This window comes from Ochotona curzoniae, unplaced genomic scaffold (assembly GCF_017591425.1).
Source record: "Ochotona curzoniae isolate NIBS_2020 unplaced genomic scaffold, NIBS_Ocur_1.0 contig_43, whole genome shotgun sequence".
Classification (NCBI taxonomy): Eukaryota; Metazoa; Chordata; class Mammalia; order Lagomorpha; family Ochotonidae; genus Ochotona; species Ochotona curzoniae.
In genome coordinates, this window is record NW_024466218.1 from 35,972,816 (window position 1) to 35,990,200 (window position 17,385).

Here is a 17,385-nt window from a genome sequence, read left to right on the forward strand (position 1 = left end):
ATTAAAAAAAGTGGAAAGCTGAGAAAGTATGAATTTATAAAAATACTACTCCATTAAATATGATTGGCATTATGTTCTCTAACAAATGGTTTGGAGTAGGGGAAATTTGAAATATTTGGCTGAAATGAGATTTGAAGACAACTGTCAGATCCATTTTTCAGCTTTGTGTCTAGCCCTCATTGCCATGACTCAGTGCAACTCGACTCTGTCACTTGGGAAGAGCATATTTCTGTAATGAAGAAATAGAATGGCATCTTTTGAGTCCCAATCCTGCAGGGAAGGACTTAATAAGTAATCACATAATCTTTTCTATAATGTATTCATCATAATCCTCAGAGTGTAACATGACTAATAATGGTAAAGGAAGTGAAAATCATAAGACTGTTAATAATTGTTGTTTTCATTATTGTCTTTTTACTTTGGTTTGGCTGTGATAAAAACAATCAACTTGAATGTTATCATCAAATTTGAAATCTATTATGCCTGGTTTACCTAGAGATGTTCAGAAGAAAATGACAAAAATAATTTTCAAAAGGAAAAAATACTTGCTTTTGCCAGCATTTTGGTTTTTGCCCAAATGAAGACAAAAAAGAATATGTAGAAAAAGTCTGAAAAAGATGGTTTATGAAATTATTTCAAGCAAGGATATTCTTTCATTTCCTTTTAGATTTGAAAGTATTGGGATCGACACCCATACATAGTTCAGTTACTATTTGAAAGTTTCATATCTTTTGTTAATTAGCATGACTTAATCATGCCACATGTATATACAAGTCTTAGCAGGACATATTCCATGGTTAGTAGTTATCAATTAAAAGTTATTAAGTAATCATACATGCCTGTGGGCCATAGTATGTTTTAATACTGTTTACTATGGGTATTGACCAAATCAGAATAATCAAGACTTCCCTTTCTTTGACAGTACTTTGTGTTTGGAGCCTGGAGCTGTTTTCTTCTTGTGGTTCATAAAATATGGAATAGGTTCTTGTGAACTGCAGTCACTCTTCACTAGTCCATGTCAGCAAGGTCCTGACTCTTTCAACCTAACTCTGGTTTTATAGTCATCATCTAAACTCCCTCCACATGCAAACCCCGGTGCTGCCAAGCCCCTGCTCATCACCATCCTATTTTCAATGGTACACATTAAATTTTTGTTCCTATTAACTTGGGAAGATTAACCTCAAAGATTGTCATGAAAATTTTCAAGTTCAAATTAATCACCAAGTGAGCATATTTAAATGTCTTCAATGAGGGTGGGGCAAAGACAAAAGACATTTTGTGACAAACAGTTAAAATATGATATTTAAATATATTAGGCAGAGTCCAGAATAAAAATGATATAAAGATCCATCTCTCCCTACTGTACACTCTACTTATCCCTTTCCTCCTTGATACTGATTTTAAACCGAGTTGGACCAGGAATTCAGGCTTGTGTCAGGTCAGCATGCCTGAGGTGGATTACTAGCTCTTGACTCTAGCTTCCTGCCAAAACAGACCCTAAAAGTCAGTGATAATCGAGCTCTTGTCAACTGCAAGTGGACCTGGATTGAGACTGGCCCAGCAGGCATTTGGGGATTTAGCCAGTAGTTATAAGTCTCTCTCTCTTTGCATCTTAGATACAAAATAAAATATTTTTTAAAGGTAAGATGAAAAAGGCATTTAGTTTTTCTTAGCCCTTAGTTGTTAGAGATACAAACAACTTAAAGCACAATGCTGTATTTAAAATGGGGAGACTATTTCACTGTAAATCTCTCCTCTGTGGTGATGCTGCTGATAATCAAAGAATTCAGAGAATACTGTGCACCTGCTTTCAATTTATTTGAAAAACCTGTTGTTGAAGACATTCGATTTAAGCAAGCTCACTATTTCTGGGGAAGCAGTAGTATCCTACTGATGTAGTAGAAAATCAACAAATATATGACTTTGCTTGTGGGTAGAGAAGGAATACATTAAATTTTATTTCAAAATATCTAGACTTGTATTTTGTATTGTATTTTATAAGCATTTCCATTTACTTAATCATGAACATTTTAAAAAACTATTAACATCACCTCTAGAATTAAATTCTACCTACTTAGAAAGCCTCTCCATTCACTGAAACAAAAATTGAAATCAAGTATTGTGACTTGTTCCCAATCTTGTGTTAAAGAAATAAACTTGTGATCTGAAATTCAGCAAACACTTGCTGTGTGATCCCCACTCTCGGGTGAACAACTGACTTACAGAGCGAGTGAGTAATTCCTCTCACAAACTAGCTTGCTCTGAGCACAGAGAGTTTTCTGTTCGGGGATCCCTGTGGCTTCAAGTAATCCCATGAGGTATGTCCTTCAGTTGCACATGGTTGGTGAGAGACACCTACAGCAGAGCCATTCCTCCTCCACAGCTACATGCAGTGATGGGATGACAGCTACTCCAGAATCCTAAATCCCAGGGTGTGAAAAAAAGAAGAAACAGAACCCCAAGAAACTGCCGCATGTATGCAATGTGAGGAAGAAATCCACCTTAGCATTATAAGATGTTAAGGTCCATTTGGTGCCAGAACACATCCAGCCTCTACTGGGAAGAACATACCCTTTACCTCTTTTACTGTCTCTAGCAAGCTAATGAGGTTGTAATTCATACATTTAATTGTAATGATACTGACAAAAAAGGAAAACAAATGAAAATATGCAGATTCATAGACTAACTTGTCCAGTTGGGATTGGTAGAACTATGATTCTAAATCTGGTTTCTTTATCTGCAATTTTCTATTTGTCCGCCACTGAATGGTCTACGTGCATGTGAATTTCAGTTAATACTGGCTACTATTTACCATTATCAGAAAGGAAGGAAAGAAGAAAGGGGAAGAGGGCAGGAGAGAGGAAGGGAGGGAGCAATGGAGGGATGGAGGAAGGGAGGGAGGGATAGATGATAGGGAGGAAGGGCGGGTTCGAGGAAGGAAGGCAGGCAAGCCAGCAAGAAGGAATGAGAGAAAGCCATAAAGGAAGGGAAGAATGGAGGAAACGATGGGGAAATTTTTGCATGTGTGCAGTCCCATTCACTGTGAGTTTGTGGTTTGAAGAAGGGACTATAATTATTCAACACAAAACCATCTTTTTCTATCTCTTTCTGTTGCACAGCAGTAAACATGCCGGAGATTCTGAAGAAATGAAAAGACTTCTCTAGAGAGACTACTGGTTGCAAGACTGAAGATAAATGAAGCTGTTTCCTGAGACTCTCTTGAGGGAAATGAGAGAGGTGAAAATCAAGCCAACGCAGCAAATTACTAAGCAGTAGATGCTGAGTGCTCTGTGATGCACTGGTGCTGAAGACAGGAAAGAGAATGGAATCTTACGTCCAACAGGAAGTGATAGGTAAGCATCTGAGGTAAAAGAATCTAATTACGTTAGATGTATGTTGCTAAACCACACCTCTAAGAACAGAACAGGTTTTCATCCTTCTTACACTGACATCTAAAGTGCAGCTGAAGAAGCAAAACATGTTATTTTTCTTCTTCCAAATTATATGTTTTGGAATGAACAGTTTCTCTCCTACTATGTTTCCAATACAACATTTACCTTTTTTTTGACATTTAAGCAAATAAAAATATCACAAAATAGCGTCTACAAGCAGAGTAGAGGAAGGACAAGCAGACAGAATGGAGGAAGTACAAGGCTTCCCAAGATTACAGCAATGGGAAAAGCTTCAGGAAATTGTCAGGTCAGGTGTCTCATGGAGACAGACACAGAAATTGGTCCCCATGTCAGCCTAAAGTCTGTTAGGTATCACAAGACCTAGAGCTTCTATGGTGAACCTGGGATGCTGATGTCTTGAAGGATCATCACAGAAAAGGTGGACACCAACACCTGATTTCTCTGGGGTCCTTGATCCAAGTGATGTCAGTTGACTCTGGAAATGTTAGCCCCACATAGTGGTAAGCTATGTCCTTGTGTTTTAAACTCTCAGGACCCCCAATGATTTCATGAGCATCCCCGATTGGCAGTGCCTGGTGAGTGCCATCTCACATCATTGCAAGGGAATGTGACCGCTGTCCCAGGTCACTTCATAAGAGGGGAGACCACTGCAAACTTCACCCCAAGGTTTCCCTACCATATTCTCTACTATCACTGCTATGCATGTAGCAAATCTAAAGTCTGGGAATGATGGCTCAGCTGAGCTTGGTGAGCCCTTCAGAGGTGAATCTTTGAGCCTGATGAGTCTGTTGGGAAGTTTCCAAACTCTCATACATTCACAAGGCTGGACGCAATATGCTTCTGTCTGTCCCTCCAGCAGCTGTTTTGTTACTGTACCATCCAGATGCTGTGGTTGAATGGGATCAACTCCCATAAATTCATTCAAGAGTTCAAAACACCAAAATCCATAAATAGCATTCATAGGGTGGAAACTTAATCCAATGATGGTGTTTAGATGTGGGCCGTTGAGAAGTGGTTGTATTGGCCATAACATGGAGCCCATGATTGATTCTTGTCAGAGCAATAAGGAAAGCAATAAGGAAAGTGACAGGTGTGGGACAGGCAGACGTGTCTTGCTGTGTTATATTAAAGTCCAGTTAGACCACCTGTAGAGTTTATGCAGTTGGGGATTTGAACTTGAACCTCTAGAGCTGGAAGCCACAATGTCTCTTCTGTTTATGAAGTAACCTCTCTCAGGGTGTTCTAGAAACATGGCTGCTTGAGGGAACAAGAGCAAGCAACACAAGATCCATACTTAAAGCCTGGAATACTACCAAGAACACTTGATAGGCAACAGATAAATTCTATGTTTTCTCTCTCTCTCTCTCTCTCTCTCTCTGTCTGTCTGTCTCTCTCTCTCTCTCTCTATATATATATATATACACACACACACATATATACATGCAGGGCCCAGTCTCCCAAGGGTTAACTCCACAGCTTAGCTGATTTTTCAAGGGGTAACAGAATGCACAATCTTGGCCTGATACATTTAGTTCCTGGCTTAACTGCAAATTCCTGCTTCCCTGCTTCCCATTTATCAAGATGCCCTTGGGGGTCTTAGGAGCTGCTTGAGCATTAGAAAAATACTGGGGGGAACCAGAGAGCATAAAAGGCAGACTGCAATTCAATAAAGTGGCATTCTCTTTGCAGGAATGACCCAGTGCGCGTTGTCATCTTTATAACCCTAGTCCCTCCGCTTGACTCGGAGTACAAGGTGACGTGGGCGTTGCTGACATATATATCTTGAAAGGCAGAGAGAAAGAATGACTTCTCTCTGGGTCATTCCCCAGATGCCCCCAGCCCTGGTCAAACCTAGGAGTCAGGAGCTTCATCTGTGTCTCCCCTGTGAGTGCTGGGGCTGAGGACTTGGAGCGTCTTCTACTGCTTTCTCAGACACATTAGCAGCAACTAGATCCAATTCTGTGAGGCAATCCCTGACTCCAGCTAGCACAATATGAGATAGCAGGGGCAACAGACTATCCTGCTTTGCCACAGTGACATGACACAGCTCCTTCTAGGTGTTCCTGCATATGCACACAAAGTTCAAAAATATCATTACAAGCAAAGGATATCAAGAAGCTTCTGCACAGCAAAGGGAGCAATCAACAAAGAAACAAACAATAGAATGGGAGAAAATCATTGAAAACTTCACAATAGGTAAGGGACTGATATCCAAGATTTACAAAGAGATGCAGAGACTCAACAGCAAAACAAACAACAAAATAATGACTCAGAAATGGGCAAAGGAAACGGGTAGGCATTTTTCAAAAGAACAGATTCAAATGGCTAATAGACATATGAAGAAATGCTCAGGCTCCCTAGCTATTAGGAAAATACAAATAGGATACCATATGGGCAATGGTTCTAGTCCCAGTGGCTCCACTTCCCATCCAGCTCCCTGCTTGTGGCCTGGAAAAGCAGTTGAGGACGGCCCAAGGCCTTGGGACCCTACACCCACATGGGAGGTCCAAAAGAGGCTCCTGTCTCCTGGCTTTGGATAAGCTCAGCACTGGTCATTGAGGCCACCTGGGGAGTGAACAAATGGACAGAAGATTTTCCACCCTATCTCTCCTCTTCTCTAAATGTCTGACTTTCCAATAAAAATAAAATAAATCTTTAAAAAATGCACATTGAAATTTCAGTTAGCTCCAGTGATTTTAGTCTCTAATTAGAGCTCTTCTTACTAGCTGGCGTGGATGTGGGGAGAAACATGCCGTACTCCACTGTTGGTGAGAGTGTAGGCTAGTATAGCACTGTAAAAGTCAGTATGGAGAGTGCTGAGACAGTTGACCAGCTAAGAATATTATCCAAAGGATATGAAATCTGCATATTGGAAAGCGAGCTGCAATCCTGTTTTTACAGCAGTACAATCCACAATAGCAAAGACATGAAAACAGCTGATGTCCATGGAAAGAAGAATGGATTTTTAAAAATGGGGTACATTTACTCCATGAAACACTATTGAACTTTTAAAAGAATGTAATTCGATCATTTGCAACAAAATTGTCCAAAATAGAGACCATTATTCTCAGTGGAATATGCCAATCCCCAAAGGACAAATATCCTATGCTCTCTTTGATAGATGGCAGCGTTCGTGTAAAGCATGAAACATATAGATACACATGTAAATATATATGTATACGTGTATTCCCATAAATGAACTGCAGAATAGGGACTAGCATAGGGGGAAGTGATGCTATGTTGCAATAGGCATCTCTCCCCCCAAGTAAAAGGAAGACTCTCAATGAAACTGTTAGATATATATTGCCATATATTGCCAATGAGAAGCTGGACTTTCTGCCATTGTCTATAGCTACAATGCCATAATACACTTAAACAGAAGAATGTTGGACTTGTGCTGAAAAACTATAGCATTGTAATATTATGGGGGAAAAGAGTGTGCAGGGAGAGATTGGGGAGGAAGCAAAGGGGAATCGCTATAGCTACAAAACTGCATAATGGAGCATAATGACAACAATACAAATGCAAAACACATATAACTCATCATCAAATATTCAAATAAAGTTAAGCACTTCATTGCTAATCAGTGAAGGGTAACAGGTAAGGCAGTCCACTCAACGCACTGATTTCTATCAGCCTAAGTGTACATTTGAATAGAAGTCTGGAGAAAGCAAGTATCATGAGCAGCCCCAGCCTGGGACAGAGTGCCATGTGAAGTGAACACGTCCATTTGGTTTTCGAGGATAATGCCGAAGTGACTGGCATCTAGACACAGATGCCACTGTTTGTTTAGACCTTGAAAGGGCACTTCACATGGTTTTGGAGATAAAAAGCCACTTTGAAACACAGCCTCTTGGAAGTGTTTAAATCAATGAGGCACACTGAAAAGCATCTAAAGAAAGACACAAAGCACGTGGATGTTGTTGGTCAGTCGCAGTCACCTGTCCTCAGGGGTGTTGGTTGATATTTTATACACATATTGATCAAGTATCTATCATTTTTCTCCCCTCTCTGTGAAGACCACACTGTCAGCTCTCTCCACACTGACTGGGAAGGAGCTCCTTGAGTAGGAGGAAGGTACAAGAGGTGAGTTCCTGATTATTCCCTGCTTTATAGGCTGCTCACGGGGAGGACTCAGACGGGCTGTCATTCCCACGGGAAAGGCTGTATGCATGAGTCCAGCCATGCGTGCGTCTTTCGGCTCTGAACACAACGGGTGCAGACCTGTCGTGCAGAGAGAAAAGGAGAGAGAAAGGACTCCTGTCTGCTTCGCAAGGGGTATGGGCCATCACGCGACTCTCTGAAGGTGGCTGGCTGTCCTAATGCCTCAGACATGCCACATGCTGCCTGGGTTTTCGGTCTGTGGTGGAAAATTCACAGAGTCATTCACAGGTATTACAGTCACATAGGGAAATACAAGATTGCAAAAAACATCTGGAATAAACTTTGCTTTGGGTCACCTTTTCCTTGGGACAGTGGCTCCCCCGGCTTTGACCCATGACCCGTGCACAGCGGCCTTGACTCACTTGTGAACTGTCATTTGGTTCCATCATGATGTCCAATTGAACATTTGTGACAAGCACTAGGACTACAAAGCGAGCACTGTTTAATTTTCCTTCTCACAGAATAAGCTTTGTGATCCTGTTCAATAATACATGGTCCATCCTAAAGATTTATGTTAGTCTGTCTGAAAAATTAAACATGAATAAAGCATTTAATGCATATAAAATAATAATTGGTGTCAGTGGTACCTGGTTTAAAGATAGATCAATAGATAGATGTTAAAAAATATATATGAGAACTAATTTCCAGGAAGCCAAACCATGTTCTTTTCTAACATTAAAAAAACTTAAAGATTTAATTTTATTTGAAAGGCAGACTTACATAGAGAAGGAAAGAGACAGAGAGAGAATCTTCCATGCATTGGTTCATTCTCCAAATGCACACAATAGAATTATGTAGCCTGGAGCCAGGGGACACGAAATCAACTGGACTTTCCTCCACGTTGGTGGACTGTACTGGGCCCATCATCCACCATGAAGCAGACATCAGCAGGAATGTACAGAACAGCTGGGACTTCACCCAGGCACTTGGATATTGGATATTGGGTGACATCCTGAACAGCGGCTTAATACACTATACTGCAGCACTCATCCCTCATGAGATAATTCTTAACAAGTATTTTCATGTGGCTGGGAGGACTACAGGGAGTTGATCTCAAATGAGAAGGAGTGAAGATACTGATAAGTATTCATTGCTTAAAACAAAATTCTCTAATGTTTTACAATATACTAATTCTAAGCTCTTACCATAAAATAGCATCCATGATTTTAATGTGTATTTGTTTATTGTAATGTATATGTTCCCCTCTTTTCCCTATTCCTTCTCTCTTCTGTAGGTTAATATCACACTTCTCTGGTGACTTGGCACAGTTTCTCTCCCTCTAACAGAAACTTAAGTTTTGAGATCTATTAGCAGTGCATACATTATTAACTTGAATCAGAAGAAATTTTGCAATTGGCAAGATTTGAAAAATTGAAGAAAATTAACACACCACAAGCAACATGTGTATGGCTTTCCATCAGTTCAAGACAGAGGCAGCCCTTTTTCTGCAGATTGACTTGGAGAGGACAGCAAACTACAGTTTCGTTCATAATTCCACTTCTGTTCTTCCATCAATACCTTGTTCACTAGCATGAAGGCTTCATGTTCCACAAATATTAGGCTCAAGGGCTTTGGAGGCTCCTGTGAATTGTTAGTGTATGTCAGCCAAGGGGGGAATAAAATGCAACCCACACACATAAACTGTAGTTTCTTAAATGCTGGTATGTCATCCAAAGAGACAAGTTGATCATTGTAAGGTTACATGGTTTAGCTCTGATAACCGATGGTACACAGAAGTGACTTCCCGCGGCGTGTGCACAAATGCATTCCCTGTTTTATGGACCTGAACTATGCAAGGCACCCTCTGGGGGTTTTGTTACAGCAAACAGCTATCTGAAAGGAGCTATGCATCAGAGCAATTGAATGCAGAGAGTGACTGAGGAGGACTAGATGTTGTGGAAGCAGAGCACCTAGGGGCTGTAGGGCAATGCAGGAGCTGTAGGAGACACAGGTGTAAAAATTTAAATGTGAATTGGTGGTAAACCGTGCAGTCTACCTCAAGTTCAGGAACAAAATCAAAAAGGCAGAGAATAAAGCATTTGAGTAAGGCTAAAATGTTTTCTTTCCCTGTGGAGGGGAAAAGGCAAAGATACAGAATAAATTTGATGCTTGGTAGTAATTTTTCAAAACATCATATGTTTTAATGACGTGACTGGAATGACGTTCACCTAATTTGATTGATGTCTTTACACCATGCTTTTACACGAGCATTGACACAAAAATGGTGCAAAGATTTTCATCTCCTTGTTTTGTTTTACTCTTATTTTGGTTTTAAAAATAAATCAATATAGTACAAATGCTAAATTCATAATTAGCATTTTTGGAAACAGACAAGAGTCGGAGATGAATCCTCCTTTTAAGGAGTTTAACATTTCAGTCTGCCAAGTGCAGTTTGGGTTTGACATTACGTAAAAATGCCTTCATGATTCATGGGGATTTTAGAAGCTGGTTATCTTAGTGCTTTTGTTGATTTCTACGATACTGCCTGGTAGTTGAAATGCGCTTAGGTGCACCTGCTGCCTGTTACTAGATGGAAACTACAGGAAACAGAAAGCAAGTCGCTTCTAAGATGTTGAACTTGGAATTCCTCCCTTTCCTGTTTTGGCAAGTGGTGCTGAAGCAGTGTGAGTAATATCATTGTAAGGTTTTGTATGTTTTTGTTTGTTTTTAAAATTTAGAACAGCCTCACATTAAGCTCATCACTCCTCATTATGTAGGGTTAGAGACAGACATAGAAGCATGAGATCTATACTAAACACATGTGCACACGTCCTTAGAAATAGTGAACATGTGGGCCAGATGTGGTAGCTCAACCCTCCCCTTGTAAGTACCGGCTTTCCATAAGGCCACCAGTTCGTGTCCCAGCTGCTTCACTTCCCATCCAGCTCCCTGCTTGTGGCCTGTGAAACCAGTAGAGGATGGCCCGAAGCTTTGGGACCCTAAGCCCACATGGAAACCCGCTAGAAACTCCTGGCTCCTGGTTTCAGGTCACTGCCATTTGCGGAGTGAACCCAAGGATGGAAGATACTTCTCTCTCTCTCTCCTTCTCTCTGCAAATCTGATTTTCCAAATAAATAAATAAACAAATGTATGTTTAAAAAGTGTGAACATGGGCCCGGCGCGGTGGCGCAAGTGGCTAAGTCCTCGCCTGGCACGCCCGGGATCCCATATGGGCGCCGGTTCTAATCCCGGCAGCCCCGCTTCCCTTCCGGCTCCCTGCCTGTGGCCTGGGAAAGCAGTCGAGGACGGCCCAAGGCTTTGGGACCCTGCACCCGCGCGGGAGACCCGGAAGAGGCTCCTGGCTTCGGATCGGCATAGTATCGGCCCGTTGCGCTCACTTGGGGAGTGAATCATCGGACGGAAGATCTTCCTCTCTGTCTCTCCTCTCTGTATATCCGCCTTTCCAATGAAAAAATAATAAAAATAAATCTTTAAAAAAAAAAAGTGTGAACATATGCTACAAATCTGAAGAGTAAATCCTAACCAAGTCAGTTACACATTGTGAAAAGGGAAATCACAATAAAACTTAGGTTCTATCTTAATAGTAGAACTTTTACCAAATCAAATAAATAAAGTCATTGATATGTCATGGCAGGTGTAGAGCAACATTCCTGAATGAATGGAGGACAAAGTGTAATTTTATTAGGCCGAGCTGGCTCTGCCCCTGGAGCCTGGGATGTGAATGTAGGGTAGCCCTTGACTCAGGAGGGAAGCTATTCCTTGGGGTACTCACACTGTATACATCAGAGTTCTGGGGGCAAATCCCGACTCCATTCCCTATTCCAGCTTCCTGCTCATGCACATAAAAGGAAGGCAGAAGGCACTGGCTTGCGGGTGGCTTCCTGCCATCCATGTGGAAGACTGGACTTGGATTCTGAGCAGTGAACTCAGTGGAGGATTTCAAAACAGCTTTGCATCTCCCTTTGTCTGCCTGTCAAGTTTAATAATGCAAATGAATAAATAAAAACCCATAAGATATCTCAAAACAAGCAACGTCATAGTGTATGGAAGTTAAAAATCACTGCAAGACCTCTGTGACTGCTTTGATATCTTGCAGTCACTTCTTACTCAGACACCTGCCTGAACAGAACCACTATTTCTCTTGTGCTTATCGCTATAACCACATTTCCTGCTTCAGCAAATTCATGTGTAAATCCAGACATGTGAGCAGGTGCATGTCTCTGTACCCCTACTCAGACACCATAGAAGCATGCGCAGTGTGTGAGAACTGCGCAGGTGTAGATGCGGAGCCATGGAGGGTGGACGCAAATGAAGTAACTGCGTCTTGGATGTTTCATGTTCTTTGCTTTGTCACGCGCAGTACCAAGCTTCCTGGGCAGCGGCTCCTTCTCTCGGCCCGCTTTTCTCCTCTCACTCTTCCTCCTACGTTCCCTTCAGAATTTCAGCATCTGTGCTACTCAAGGGCTCCTCCACCCTGCAGAGTTGGCTTAGCCTTACGTTTCAACCCTTTTAAAATGGCTGGCAGAGCCAAAGGAAGACGTTATGAAGAACATGCAATTACTTGTTGTTTTCACGTTTATCCATCACACAAGTGAAAACCTGGGAAACATTTTCCATTACAAAGGAAGGGATATCTGTAAGATCCACGAACTCACTTCAATTGTCTTTTACAACATTTCACTGCTTTTCTCAAAGAATTTTGCTTTTTACCTTGTAAGGTTTGGTTTAACTTTTAGTACTAAGCCTCTCTGCCAAATGCTCCTGCGTCCAACGTTCCAGTGTGACTCCTCTGCCTGATAAAAGGCATCCTAAGCCACGGAGACTTGTAGCCTCACCATCAGCCCACAGCCCAGCCGGCTGCTGGGTACCACTCCCTGACGCTCCGTCCTGTGACCAGTAAGAGCTCAGAGGTCAGTCTAGGATCCCCAGCCCTTAGCCAGTTACTGCTGCTGAACATGACATCACTCATGGGTTGGAAGCGAGTAGCAAATCTCCTAAACAGATTCCTGCTTCCAGCTTCTTCCCTGAATTCTCATGTGGGTGACTCAAGGTGCTTCAGTGGTTTTCAGTTGATTAATGAACCACCCGAACCAGCGACTGCTACTTTTTGGAAACTTACAAATTAATCTTTAGGGAGAGTCATTAGCTTAAAAGTATACAAACGTACAAATAAGCCACATTAAACCAAATTTATACCTACTTGCAATTCAGTGCTTTCCAATTATTTCATTATTGTTTATGTGATGTGTGTTTCTTGCATTCTGTGATGGAAATAGCTTGCAACATTAAACTCCTGTACCCCTTAACAAAATTTCATTTTGTGATACAAGTTTGTTCATTTGTAAAACAATTTATTTACCTTTTTATTGAAAAGTCAGCTTAACAGAGAGAAGGAGAGACACAGAGAAAGAGCTTTTTTTTCTCTTTCACTCCCCAAGTGGGCACAACAGCTAGAGCTGAGTTGATTCGAAGCCAGGAGCCAGAAGCTTCTTCCAAGTCTCCCACACAGGTGCAGGGTCCCAATGCTTTGGCCCATCCTATACTGCTTTCCCAGGCCACAAGCCGGGGACTGGATGGGAAGTGGGACAGCTGGGACACAAAACAGCACTTATATGGAATCCCCGGCACATGCAAGTTGAGGACTTTAGCCACTAAGCTACCACATCAGGCCCACAAGTTTAGTCATTTGAAGTTGGCATTGTGATGGCAATTTTATACCTCAGAAATCACCAAATGCTACAAAGCAAGGGTTCATTTATTGTTCTGTTGATTGAAGAAAATATAAATATCACAGATTATATTTATGGTAAGCTGAAAGTACTGCTGAGTTTTTTTAGTTTTTAAAATTATTTTTATTTTGAAGTGTGTCAAAAACACTGCAAGGAAATATTTTTTTATTCAAACATCAGGATCTGATTTGAGTTTAAAATCCGTCACATGAGTCATCAAGTGTATTTTTTTATCATCCGCCCTAGTTCTTACTGTAGACATATGTATTGGAACTTCTTTCAGTAAAGCAGTTGTGAAACATTCCACTGCTCAACTCTTTGCCATAAGGAAACAGGGCTTCGATTTCATTTTAATGGTATTAGCTTAGCAACACATAGGCCATATAGCCAACCTGTTTAAAATGACAATAAATATTTGACCTAGTAATGTGAAACATGTCATAGAAAATAAGATGATTACACAGTTGAAGCTGATTATATCCTGGTATTATGTCACATAAAATAAATTAACTGATGCCTAGCACGGTAGCCCAGTGGTTAAGGTCCTCACCTTGTACACACCAGGATCTCACATGGGTGGGTGCCAGTTCTAATCAGCAATGGCCCTGCTTCCCATTCAGCTCCCTGTTTGTGGCCAGGAAAAGCAATCAAGGACGGCCCAAGCCCTGAGACTGGCACCTGTGTTTGAAACCGGGAAGAAGCTCCTGGCTCCTGGCTTCAAACAGGCTCTTCTCTGGCCATTGAGGCCACTTGGGGAGTAATCAGCGGACAGAAGATCTCTTACTCTGCTTCTCCTCCTCTCCGTATATCTGACCTTACAATAAAAATAAATAAATCTTTAAAAAAATACATAAACTCTAACATAAAAATTTTGGTAAAAATAATGCATTGTTTCATATAATTGCAAATCACTTTGATTTCTGCTTTAATAAGGGATTTTATATCTGTTTTTGGAATCAGTCTATTACAGCACCTTTTTTTTCTGTAAATATGTAAAAGCAATCCGTGCTCATAAGCAGATGGTTTTAAAAGGGAGCGGCTCATGGATCCGTGGGAGGATTTGATACACTGTACCTGTCATGAAAATGCAAAAATGTTGCATGTGCTCTTTTTTTAAAGATTTATTTTATTTTTATTGGAAAGGCGGATATACAGAGAGGAGAGACAGAGAGGAAGATCTTCCGTCCCATGATTCACTCCCCAAGTGAGCACAACGGCCGATGCTATGCCGATCCGAAGCCAGGAGCCTCTTCCAGGTCTCCCACCCAGGTGCAGGGTCCCAAAGCTTTGGGCCGTCCTCGACTGCTTTCCCGGGCCACAGGCAGGGAGCTGGAAGGGAAGCGGGGCTGCCTGGATAGAACCCGTGCCCATATGGGATCCCGGGGCGTGCAAGGAGAGGACTTTAACCACTGAGCCATCGCGCCGGGCCCTGCATGTGCTCTTATGACTAAAAACCTTCAGTGAATATTTACTTACTGTTTGCTCTTGCTGTTTACAATTCTTAGATTTTGTAAAGTTGCTCTGAGCACTGAGTTAGCAAATCTTGGACTGCTCCTCTTCCTGGGGGAAAGACAGGTTCCTAAGAGCCAATTGTTGCTCACATAGGTGAACCAATACGTACTTTTGGTGGTTCTATGAGTGTTCAGAAAAGCTCCACTGAACGTGGATCTCTTCATCACGTTGAACGTAGGGCTCACAGATCTTCAGCTCATGCAGAATTTGGTTTGTCTAACTCACGCATTTTCTCCTTAAAGTGACCTCTTGTGTCGGGGAACTAACAGTCTATGTTGTCGTGTTTTAACAGTTCACAAACAAGTTGTGGATTTGTGCTCTTCATGTCATCACAGCTGTCTTCAGTAACTCTGAAAGGATGGAAGCCTGAGGAAGAGGCGTCACCATCCTAACACACGGCAGAAGCACGTATCCCTCTGTGCAGGTGCTCCAGATCACAGGTGGCCGGAACGTCCTCTGGGGTTGCAAGAGTCACGGGAAATGATCTTCCAGGTTTCTGGTATCCGCACATATGTATGAGAACACAGATGTACCTGGAGTAAATAAAAGGCAGTTTTTAAAATATAAACCTGTTATCAATCCGCTTTCTGTCTTGTAAACTCTGTGTTCTGCACATTCAGCTCCTGCTCACCCCTAACCCCAGGCAGCAGCTCAGCATTTTACTCTTCTCCATTCGCCTTCTGTAGAATGAAATTTCACTGACATCACACTGCATAGACTTTTGAGGTTACTTGCTTCACTTGGTAATATGCATTTAAATTTCCTCCATATCTTTCATGCTCAGCTTCTTTTTTAAAAAAAGTGGTATTTATTTATTTTCATCTGCTTCAAAGACAGACTGACAGGAAAAGAGGTACAGAAAGAAAATCTTCCATCTCCCAGTTAATTTTTCCAGTTGAAATAGCCAGGGCTGGGCCAGGTGAAATCATAAGCTAGGAGTTCCTTCCAGATCTCTCCTTTAGACACCAAGGACTTTCCGTTTGCTGCATCCCAAGATCGACTAGTAGGAAATAATCTGGATTCAGAACAAAGTAGCTGGGGTGCAATCCAGCACTTTGATTTGAGATATGGGTAGTCCCAGCTGCAACTTAACCACTCTGCTGAGATAGAAGTCCTTGTGTGTGTGTGTGTGTGTGTGTGTGAGAGAGAGAGAGAGAGAGAGAGGGAGAGAGAAAGAGAGAGAGAAAGAGGAAAAATATGCCTCCATACTGTCTTGGATCTACCACAACTGTTTTATCCATTTATCTGTTAAAGGACATCTCGGTTCTGCTATGCTTTGGTCCATGTGAATAAAGATACCACATGCATCTGTTTATGGATTTTTGAGGGCACTTAAGTTCTCCAATTATTAGAATCAATGCTGACAAGGAGGATCACGACAACTCATGGTAAGCATGTGTTTCATCTTGCAAGAGACTGTCGTCAAAGTGCTTATACTACTTTTTGTTTCCACTGACAATGAACCAAGGTTCTTACTGATCCACATCTTCACCAACATTTAGTATTGTCATCTTATGGATTTTCATAACTCAAAACGTAAAGGTTATCTCAATGTTATTTTAACTTACAGCTTCATGATAGAACGATTTTTAAAATTTCATGATTGTTGATTTGGTGGTGCTGTGTATAAAAAAGTGCCATTATCAGGGTTCTTTAACTACTGTCATTCGCTATCTCATGGGCTCTTGATGTCAACATCTTTTTGCAGGAAACTGCCAATGTAGCACAAAAATTGGAGTGGTAGTTGAAGTTTGCTGAGGATAAGAATACAATAATTAGAGTGATTGAGTTAAAAGCAGGGTATTGTCAAAGTGTACCCTGTGTGTGGGAAAGGCAATCTCATCCATGCACAGATGGAGGGGACGGACTTAGGCAGGATCACAGCTTGTCACCGATGTGAACAGCAGGGAATCAAGGGACGTGGGTGCAGATGCTGGGAAGTGAATGGATGTGACGGTGGGAGTCTGCAAATTTCTATTCTTAAGCCTATTTCTCAGTGAATAGAAATAGAGAACATAAATGGGAAGCTGATACTGGGGGCTGGAGAGAAAAGAGCAGAGAATGGGGGATTATGACACACCATTTGAGATGCCCCAGGATGAATCTCCAGGAAAGTTCAGTCATTAAGGTTGGGTTACTTTTTCAGCAATGACCACTGTGAAGAAGCAAGCAGGAGGTGGTGGAAGAGCACAGACTGTGGTGTTCCATGTGAGTGTCGTACAATTCCAGGAAGCGAGGGAGTTGAGTGTGTACGTAGGAAGTGAATGTGTTGAGTCACTAGGGGATTGAAGCTAAAAAAAGAATGCCGTTGAAATGCAGGAGCAACACAGAGAACCTGGTAGTGATGAAAGACAGTTGAGCCTGGGTTCTGAAAGGACTGGAGCAGGAAGCATGAGAACAGATTCTCTGTGCCTGGATTCTGAAAGTCCTGCATGAAGCTGAGGTCACAGACCGGTGTTGGTACTGAGGTCAGGCAATGATCAGGGCAGGGAGGGGCAGTGGGTGAGGTACGAATGGCAAGATCCCCAGAGGAGAAGACTTCAAATGGCTTCAAGACCAAGTGCTGAAAGATCATCTGTGTGACTGCTCAGATGCCTACAAATGCA